This window comes from Hyperolius riggenbachi, chromosome 4 (genome assembly GCF_040937935.1).
Source record: "Hyperolius riggenbachi isolate aHypRig1 chromosome 4, aHypRig1.pri, whole genome shotgun sequence".
In the NCBI taxonomy this organism is placed as follows: domain Eukaryota; kingdom Metazoa; phylum Chordata; class Amphibia; order Anura; family Hyperoliidae; genus Hyperolius; species Hyperolius riggenbachi.
In genome coordinates this window covers 20,433,287-20,443,399 of record NC_090649.1, presented here as the reverse complement: position 1 = coordinate 20,443,399, position 10,113 = coordinate 20,433,287, and the positions used below count along the sequence as shown (strand labels likewise).

The 10,113-nt window shown below is 43.8% G+C and overlaps 1 pseudogene; it reads left to right on the top strand.

Annotated features, from left to right (window-relative positions):
- Positions 1 to 284: 284 nt before the first annotated feature.
- LOC137505786 (U2 spliceosomal RNA) lies at positions 285 to 414 on the top strand (annotated as a pseudogene).
- The last annotated feature ends 9,699 nt before the right edge of the window (positions 415 to 10,113 follow it).

Below are 10,113 nucleotides of genomic sequence, written 5' to 3'. Positions count from 1 at the left end.
TATTTTTATTATTTAAGAACGATGACATGTCAGTTGACAAATGTATAAGATTGTTTGTTTTTTTATATACACTTATTTCTGGAGCGATGTTCCAAATCTTTTCGACATATGCAAAACCATGATTTTTTAAGAGTAAAAACTGGAATAGATTAATAGATCCACAATTATTTGAAAATACTGTTAATCTCACGCAGATTTTAGTCGTAAGACTTAAAACTTAAAGTGAGAGACAAACGTTTATTGTACTTAGGGGATGTATCAGATATTAAACTGATAATTTTTTTTTTTCTATCCACTATCTGGGGATCATATATTAAATGGATTTTTGGAACAGGGAGATGGAAGAAGAGCTTGCTCTGTCCACTCCGCGCATCGACCTGGTATTGCAGTACCTCCAGGACCGGTGCACTACTCTCTCTAACTGGTGTCAAAAAAAAAAAAAAAAAAAACAGAACAAAACTCAATTAACCAGCTGACTAAAAGTGAAGTGAAGAAATCAGGTGACGTTCTGCAAAGAGCACTTGCTGGGAAATTCAGCCAAAGTGCAGTTTTGTCCCCCTGCCCTGCTGTGCGCTCTATGTCTGTGCTGCTACTGCTGGGTGCAGGATAGCGTTGAAATCCTCAATAAAAACATTGTTTCAAGTTGTGTCTGCTTTCTTTGTGCATCTGTTTCATTTATTGAGTCCGTATTTCTCCTGGCTATAAGAAACCAAGAACAGAAAAAAAAAAAAAACTACATTTGTATTGGTGTTCTTATGCATGTGGCTGGATAGTGTAATGGTTAAGGGCTCTGCCTCTGACACAGGAGACCTGAGTTCAAATCTCGGCTCTGCCTGTTCAGTAACCCAGCACCTATTCAGTAGGAGACCTTAGGCAAGTCTCCCGAACACTGCTACTGCCTATAGAGCACGTCCCAGTGGCTGCAGCTCTGGCGCTTTGAGTCCGCCAGGAGAAAAGCGCAATATAAATGTTCTGTGTTTGTTTTGTTTATTTGTGCTTTGCAGTTGCTGTGGCAAAACTCCATGACCAGACAACTTTTCTTCATGGTTGCACTTTGTTCCCAGCAGCTGCAGCATCACCCCTCCCCTGTAGAGCTGCCAGCAGACTAGCAGGCAGTGCCCTGTGCCTCCTGCTCTTTATATAGCTTCTGCCCAAGGCATTATGACATCATCTGTTGAACTTTTGCAACTTCCCTCAGCCCAGCCTCGGTGGCATCAGCAGTGAGAGGCAGTGATTGATTTTGTGTAGTAGGCAAGCAAGAAAGGGATCTCCTGTTTAGGCTTTCCACTCCATGGCCTGTGTCTCCCTCTTGTGGCACACCCCGCACGTCCAGACAGAGCGATTAAATCAAGAGGAGGAAAGAGAAGGACGATGCACTGTGTTTTCAAACAGTGTACGTACGCAGCCAGAGCAAGCCTGTCCAGGCTAGAGACTTGACTTTCTCTGCCCTCCACACTCTCCACTAGCGTCGTGCCAGAATGCAGGGAGCCGGAAGCCTACTTTACTTTTGTTTTCAGCGTGGATGCACGGCAGCGGAGGGGTACCGGCGGTGGGCGGGGCCATGCAAATGCAATCAGGTGGCAGCTGAGCGTGGCCCTTGCGTCTGCGTCCAGCACAGGTGTGCCCATGCCGGTGGCCCGGCAGGCCTGCAGAGGCAGTGGGAAGGGGCCCCTCCGGCAGCTGGTAGCCCCGGGGTTAGTTAGCCAGCGGCTGTGTGACCACTACTGCATTTAGAAGGTAGTTTGCCTTAAAACAACACAAAAAAGAGCCTCACACTATGAGTCTGTATACCTAAATTCATGCCCAGGTCTTCAATAGAATATCATGTACAAAAAAGTAAAGGAAAGACCCATCTAGGCCACCATAAACATTATCTAAAGAACAACTCCGATCTCAATGTACAAATCATGAATCCTTTATTGAAATACAAACAAGTATTACAAACAATTAAAAACTACTCCGCTGGTGCGTGTCAATTATAATTGGCACTGCTTCCTAATGGTCTTATATTAAATGGATAACAATTATAATACGTCAAAAAACTCCCTGGTATGGCTAGGAGCCCCAAACAAATTGATTATTGTAGTGTAAACCAAACCAATCCCCAATACAGGATATATGTGTGCATGTACCTTGTGGATACTAAAGTGCAAAAGTGACTAAAATATACCTGTATGCATGCCTGCGTCCCCACCCAACAATGTGGGCGCATGCATACACACAGGATGTGCAAAAAACTGTTCGTGTGATATTCACAATGAATACAAATATATTGCAAACTGCCAAAGCATACTATAAAACAGTGAGAACCAGCATCAAAAACAAATTTCTAAGTACCCATCAAGGAATAAAGTGCTATATGCCATATATAAGAGTTCCTCAGATATATGGAAAAAAATCATGTCCTAAAAGAAAGTGCATAGTGCAATTAATGGAAACCATACAATGGTGTAAATCAGGGGTCTCAAACTCAATTTACCTGGGGGCCGCAAGAGGCAAAGTCAGGATGAGGCTGGGCCGCATAAGGGATTTCACAATCAGCAGCACACCCCCCCCCCCTTTCACGTCCCTTGCATTGATCTTTATTTCAAAATCAAATTCACACTGAAGCGAACTATTTTGCCTATTTTACCTTATAGTTTGCTTCAGTGCTCCCTTTACAAGTAATCCGCCGTGTCCCCGCCGCTAAACGAGGGCTGCAGAGCCCCCAAATCGCCCAAGGGGCATTCTGCCGGCATTTCCTGGAAGGGGCAGAGCTGCCTCCTGACGTCAATCGCGGCGCATCGCCGCCTCTGCCCGCCCCTCTCACTCTTCCTTCACAGAGAGGGGCGGGGAGAGGTGGCGATTGACCTCAGGAGGGGCAGAGCTGAAGCTGAAAGCTCTGCCCCTTCCAGGAAATGCCGGCGGATTGCCCCTGGGTGATTTGGGGGCTCTGCAGCCCTCATTTAGCGGCGGGGATGCGGCGGATTACTTGGGAGCACTGAAGCGAACTTTAAGGAAGCTTTGGCAGGCGAGGGCCACAAAATATTGTATCAAGGGCCGCAAATGGCCCGCGAGCTTGAGACCCCTGGTGTAAATAGAGGCACCCCTTACCAGAGAGGAGAACGCCCAAAGGAACGCCTTGCGCGGTCGCAGATTCTCGGCTGCTTCAGGAGAGGCTACTGAACTGATCGCCGGCGGCAGTATGGGTGGATGGGAAAAGGGAGGCGCGGCCGCGCTCTCGATGACAGAGGGCGTGCGCGCTGATTGGTGCACGCCCTTCGCATCTGGGTTAAGGGGGAATGAATCAGAACCTCCTGCGCATGCGCGTCTATCATATGCGTTCCACGCGTGTCCCATGGGTGCCACCCTACTACCGCTTCCTGAAAATATTGAATCCATTACATATTACCATCCTAAGTGTTCTTCATAAACCTATATGTCAAAATACATGCATGTATATATATGTGCAAATAATGCACCATGTTACAGCTTTATATTTTAAAACACAGGCTAAACATAGATCACTCCTATGAATATATATCAATTAATATGTAGGGCAACACCGCCATCTACTGTTTCGAAAACACTACTGCATTCCTAAAAAAAAACTCCAGAAAGACCATGCAATATTCTTCAATCTTGTATTGTTTATAGATTTTTCTTTTCCAAAATACAGGAGGGAAAATTCCAATCAGCAGGATTCCAATAAATAGGTAAATCTAGGAAACTACAAAAATGTATATAAGTAGTTTGTTCCACATATATATGTAAATTATAATAAGACATCAAAGCACGTATACATCATCCAATCTGGTTCTCCTTGGTCCGCTCACCTCAGACCAGAGACCAACAAAAAATATCACTCCAAAAAGAAAAAAGAAAGCCACAGCCACGTACTCAAGTTCAGATCAGAGAACGCCTCTTGCTCACCTTCAAGAGGCGGACCAATATTGTATATTAAATTAGTGCAAGGGAGAAAACATCCCAGATGGACAAAGAAAGGAAAAAGCCGAGTGCAACACCACATAATCCATGAGTGTATATAGATATATCTTACTTCATTTCCACACCAGGGTACTGGCAGATACCCACATATCCACACCTGTGTAGTTCTCACTCAAAGAGGGCCCTTATTTGGACAAACAACAAATAACAAAAACAGTAACACTTCTTACCGTTAAATTTTGAAAAAGTAGACACCTATTCTAAAACACAGGGGAACAAGAGGGAGAATTTTATTATCCAAATTCATCACCATCTATTAATCTTTATAAGCAGTTGTTACTTTCCTAGGAAACAGCCAAAACTGGCCTCTTCATTGAGACCCCGTGGCTGCTTACTTCTCAATCTATGAATCCATCTCAATTCACTTTTTAAAAGTCTGATGGTAATGTCTCCCCCTCTTATACTTGGCTGAATCTTTTCGAGACCCATAAAGGTCCAGCCCCTCAGGGAACCCCCATGATAATCAAGTGCGTGCTCCGCTACTGTTAAGGTCTTATGTTCCTGTCTGTCTCTACCTGCCAATTTCGCAGTGGATACATGTTTCTGGAGTCTCGTTTTTAATTTGTTCCTTGTCTGGCCCACATATTGTTTGCCGCATGGGCATTCGATTAGATAGATCACCCCACTGGTTTGGCAATTTATAAATTGTCTCACTTCAAATTCTTGTTTAGTTATCTGGCTCTTGAAGTTTTTTGTCACCCTCATCATAGGACAAATGGAACATTTCCCACAGTTGTAGCTTCCCACAATACCAATCTGATGTTTCTCTGGAGGACGATGAGCCGCTGGAGAGGTGCGGAGGGTGATGCGCAGAGGAGGACTTTTGCGTTTCCTGGTAAAGCCAGATTTTCAGAGAACGACAACACTGGAGACAATCGTGGAGCGGGTGCTGATGACTACACTGAAATTGCAGGTGACGGATATAAAAATGATTCAAGATTTTCAGAATCAAGGTATTTTTGATGTAACCTTATTTTTAAAATCTACCTTGCTAGATGCGTATAAACTTGTGAAAAAGCATGCTGACTATCAGTTTTTGCTCAGGATGGAGGTTAAACCACTGTTTATGATGCAGGATGTAACGATTCACATGTACAATCCTGACGTGGATTTATCGATTGTGAGATGTTTCCTCCGTAAATACTGTTCTGCTGTGAGAGGAGGTACTGCTTTACAAAACAAATATGGGAATGATAATGGAAAGTACAGGTTTTTTTGTAACTTTTAAAGAACATCCCAATAGCATTGGGGGGGGGGGGTGCCAGACCCCCAGCTGTATTTACCTTTGGAGGAGAGTGTGGCTTCCTCTTTTATCCAGAAGTGCCAGTGTTTTGTAGATCATTCTGCAAATTAGGTCATACACCTGAAACCTGCCCCACAGGTGTGTGCTGCAGGAGATGTGGAAGCCCTGGGCATGGGACTGCCAGATGTCCATATCCTAGGGTGTGTGATATGTGTGGGCAGCCTGGGCACTGGGCCAGGGACTGTGAGGCTCTGCAGAAAGACTGGTTCAGGGGAGACCCTAAAGACTCAGCTTACCCGAATGCTGCCAGTAATGTTGTCAAGGAAAGGGAGAGGTAGAAGCCAAGAGGGGCAGCCTTGGATGCCCGAGGAGTCTGCTAGAAACCCCTCCAGCATGTCTCTGGCTGAGAGGAGGAAAGCGCTGGAAGGTCTGGTCAGCACTGAGTACTGTAGGGCCGTTAATGTCCTTGAGGAGAAGGAGAAGGAGATCGAGCACAGCAGGCAGGAAGCTCTACGATTGGCCAGTGACATCACTAAAAGAGGGCGGGGCAATGTTTGAACCAGCTAGCGGCGATGCGGTGGAAGAGTCTGCAGCCGAGCTGCAGAACGTTGCCGCTAGCCATGGTGCTGAAGTGCCCCCTGTGACAGATGCTACTGCTGCAGTGAAGGAAGTGTGTGTGGTCCCTGCGGGAGCGGACCAAGCCTCTGGAGTGTTGGGCATGCAGAGCGGCTCAGCCGCAAAAATAACAAATATAGAGGACGCTTTGCGGGGAACCCCTGAGGCGGGGGGGGGGGAGCTTACAGGGCACAAGCGGCTGCTGATCCCAATGTATAATAAAGATGTGCGCTCAGCGCAGTGTGGAGGAGTCTGGAGGCGGAAGCAGCAATGAGGCTGGGCAGCCCGAGGGTGCTCTGGCTGAGCTGCAGTGACAAGAGCTGTGATTCTGCTGGGCTCACTAGTCCCTCTGGACAGCATGGTAAATCTGAGCTGTCGGGGGCGGAGCCTAATCAGCAGAGCTCTGACACAGAGGCAGATACTGCTCTCAGCCAGACTGCAATACTTGATTATGAAGAGAAGTTTTGGTCTGTGGAAGGAGAGGACGATGATGTGCAGAGCGAACTGATAAGCGAGTCTCCTTCCCCTAGCGTTATGGACAGTGTGGCAGACAGTGTCACAGGCAGCGAAGCTTTATCAGTGGCACTGGAGTCCCCTAGTCAGGGATTTCTACCCCGTGAGGATGAGGAAAATTTCCAAAAAACCTGCTAATACCCCAAAAACGAAAAGAAAGGGAAAAAGGAGGGAGAGGGGGAAAAAAAATGATGATTGTTTTTTTGCCTTGATATATTATTGCTGAGGTATTGAGCGCACATTCATAGCTGGTAATATGTAAATGCCTATAATTTAAAATCCTCTCATTGAATGTTAGAGGAATTGGTTCAGTGGGAAGGAGACACAGTTCTTGACATATTACAATATTATACATTTGATGTATTAATTTTACAAGAATGTGCGCTCAATAATATGGCTCAGGATGTCGAGTGGCCTTATGGTCCGGCGGTGTGGTCCAGGGGACAAAATAACAAGAATGAAGGTGTGGGAGTATTGATAAAAAATGTGAGTATTTCAATATGTAGTATGTTTCAAGTTGTACCTGGGAGACTGCTTGAGTGTAGACTAAAGTATGTGGGTAAAGAAAGAGTGTTCTGTGTGTATGGACCGGCTGAGAAGAGTGAAAGTTAATTTAATGAAATTATACTTACCTGGGCGGATAGATAAGATTGTGGTGGGTGACTTTAATATAATTAGGACGGTGGATGATAGGGAGGAGGAGAGTGAGGCTAAGACTGATAGTTCGAGTAAATGTTTGAATGATTTGGTGAGTGACTTTAAGCTGAAAGATGCGTTTTTGGAGGTAGCAAATGCGGATAAGTTTACATTTTTCTCGGATAAAGGAACAGTTAAATCACAGATAGGTTTTATTTTTGTTTCAGAGTTTTTGAGTTTTCATGATTACAGACTTTTTCCGTTTTCATTTTCAGATCATAAGGGCTTGTATGCAGAAATAGATGTGGATTCGAGTGTGGTGTTTGGTAGGGGCTTATGGAAGTTTAATGTATTGTTGTTGGAGGATGAGTCAGTATGGAAGGAATTTGAGCGGAGGTATAAATGGTGGCAGTCTCGCAGGTGCAACTTTGAGAGTGTGTTGTTGTGGTGGGACTGGATGAAGTTGAGGTGTAAGGCGTATTTTAGGGGGTGTGGTTTGGCATTGGCACAAAAGGTGAAGTGGAGGGAGGAGGAGGCAAATATGAGGTTGCAGACCTTATATTGGTTTAGGAATAGAGGATATGATGTGGAGGGAGACATCGCTGTGGCAAGACAAGAGAGAAACAAAGTACTGGAGGAGAGGGGTAAAAGGATTATGTTCGAGGCAAAATTGAGAGAGCTCGAGGAGGGTGAGAGGTGTACAAGATATTTCTTTAAAAAAGTGATGCGTAAGAGAGAGTGTATTACTAGTGTGTTAGAGGAGGGGGAGGAGGTGGGGGCGGGGTGATAGAGTTGTGGGTGTGGTGAAAGTTATATGCAAATTTATATAAGGGAAGGGAGGTTGAGCAGGTTGAGAGAATGGAGAAGTACTTAGAGTCTTTTTGATAAAAATTATGAGTGATGAGGCGATCGGGTTGGAAGCAGAATTTGGGGAGAATGGGGTGTATGAAGCACTATGTGGAATGCCATTGAACAAAACACCAGGAAAGTATGGGTTACCGAGAGAATTCTATATTAAGGCCTGGCCTTTGATTAAAAAACGATTTTATGGAGTTGGTGAACTCTTGCTGCAGCGGTGTCTCCCTCTCACCATCTATGAGGGAAGGGGTGGTGACACTATTATACAAAAAAGGGGATAGGAAAGACCTAAAGAACTGGAGACCAGTAGCACTCCTGAACGTTGACTATAAGATCATTGCAAAAGTTATCGCAAATAGGATTAAAATTGGTTGTTGGGAGTGTTATTGGGCAAGCACAGACGTGCAATTCCAGAGAGGAGGATATCTGATAACCTAATCCTCAGAGATATGAATTTTTTTTATTCCCGGATAAATAATACTTGTTTGATTGCGGAGTCGATTGATTTAGAGAAAGCGTTTGATATAGTGTTGCATGTGTTTTTGTTTGAGGTACTGAGGCGAATGGGATTTCCAGAGAAAATCATGGGTGTGATAAAGTCTTTGTACAAGGATGTGGTGAGTCAGGTGATTGTGAATGGCAGGGTGAGTGAGAGTTTTGCTGTTAGAGCGGGTGTGAGACAGGGATGTCCCTTGTCCCCTCTGATATTTGTATGTGTGGTTGAGCCGTTTTTTAATAGGATTCAGTGTGATAATAGAATTAAAGGTGTGGTTGTGCCTGGTAGTGTTGGGATGCAGTTTAAAATAATGGCATATATGGATGATATAGTTATCTTGGGGGAGTCCCAGGGCGACATTCAAAGAGCGAATAGACAGTTTGATGTCTTTTGTGAGGTATCTGCGATGAAGGTGAATTGGAGCAGGTCTAAGGTGTGTGTGTATGGTAGGTAGATGGAAGTGGAGAGTGGTTTGGTTGATAGAGTAGAAACAACCTCTCAAATGCTACTTTTCCATTCAATTCTTTATCAAACTTTATACCCAACACCTCCAACTCATCCAAAGAGTAAGAAAAAAATTGGATTTCTGGCGTTTGAGGCAACTTTCTTTCACGGGTAAGGTGTTGGTTATAAAATCAGTAATCATTTTTCCACTGATTTTGTACACTTGTTTTACCACCAGGGGATGGATGGGTTAGGTGGGTTAAGCGGATTGTTTTTTTTTATTTTTGTGGGGTTCAAAAATGGAGAGGTGTAGGAGGGACAAAATAGAAAAATCAGTTATGACAGGTGGGTTACCAGATCTGTTTTTCTTTTTTGGAGTTACATTATTAGGTGAATATTATGAGGTTTTTTTGAGCTTAATAGGGTGTTTATGTGTAGATATTTTATGGGGTGGCACTTTATAAGGTGGGGTTTATGCGTTTAAGATCTCACAAAACCAGTAGTGTTAATCACTCCACAATTTTATTTAAGGTTAAATATTTTATAATAAACACAATCTAGAGGTGTTGGGTGCACGGGTGAAGGATAAGAAGAAGGTAGTAGAATTAGTGAAGAGTAAGGAAAGTATGAATGAGATTCCTTTTTTGAATGAGGATGAAACGGTGGTGGCTTGGAAGAACTTCTTGATACAAGGTGTGGAGAACAGATGGAAGGATGTCGTTCCTGGGATGCCTCCCAACGAGACGTTTCCTAAAAACAAGAAACATTATTAATTCAGACAGATGCCCGAGACCTGGGTGTAACATGAGAGAAAATACTTACCATATTTTTTGGGATTGTGAGTATGCGTGTAAGGTGAGACAGAGGCTGAGTCTTTTTTGTGCAGAGTTGTTTGATGTAAGAGTGTTGTCTTTTCTGTTTGTGTTTACTGGATTGGTACCTGTAAGGGAAGAAAGAAAGAGGCTAGTATGGTTGTTTAGTGTGGTGTATAAGGCTGTGTTATGGGATATGAGAAATACGTTGATTTTTAAGAAAGAGGAGGCGAATGTGGATAAGGCTGTGAGGACTGTGATTGCACGTTTGTATTATTGTTATAAGTATGATTTGCATAAATGTGGGAAGAAGAAAGCGGATGCATGGTGGCAGACTTGGAGATGGAAGTATTTTGTGTAGGTTGTAATTTCTGTATATATTGTGATTTTTGTAAATAGGTGATGGACTGTAAATATAATTCAAATAAGGTGAATAAATATAATACCGAAATGATGATCACAGAATGTACCTTTAAAAAGGTAATGGGAATGTATTGATGACATTAAAC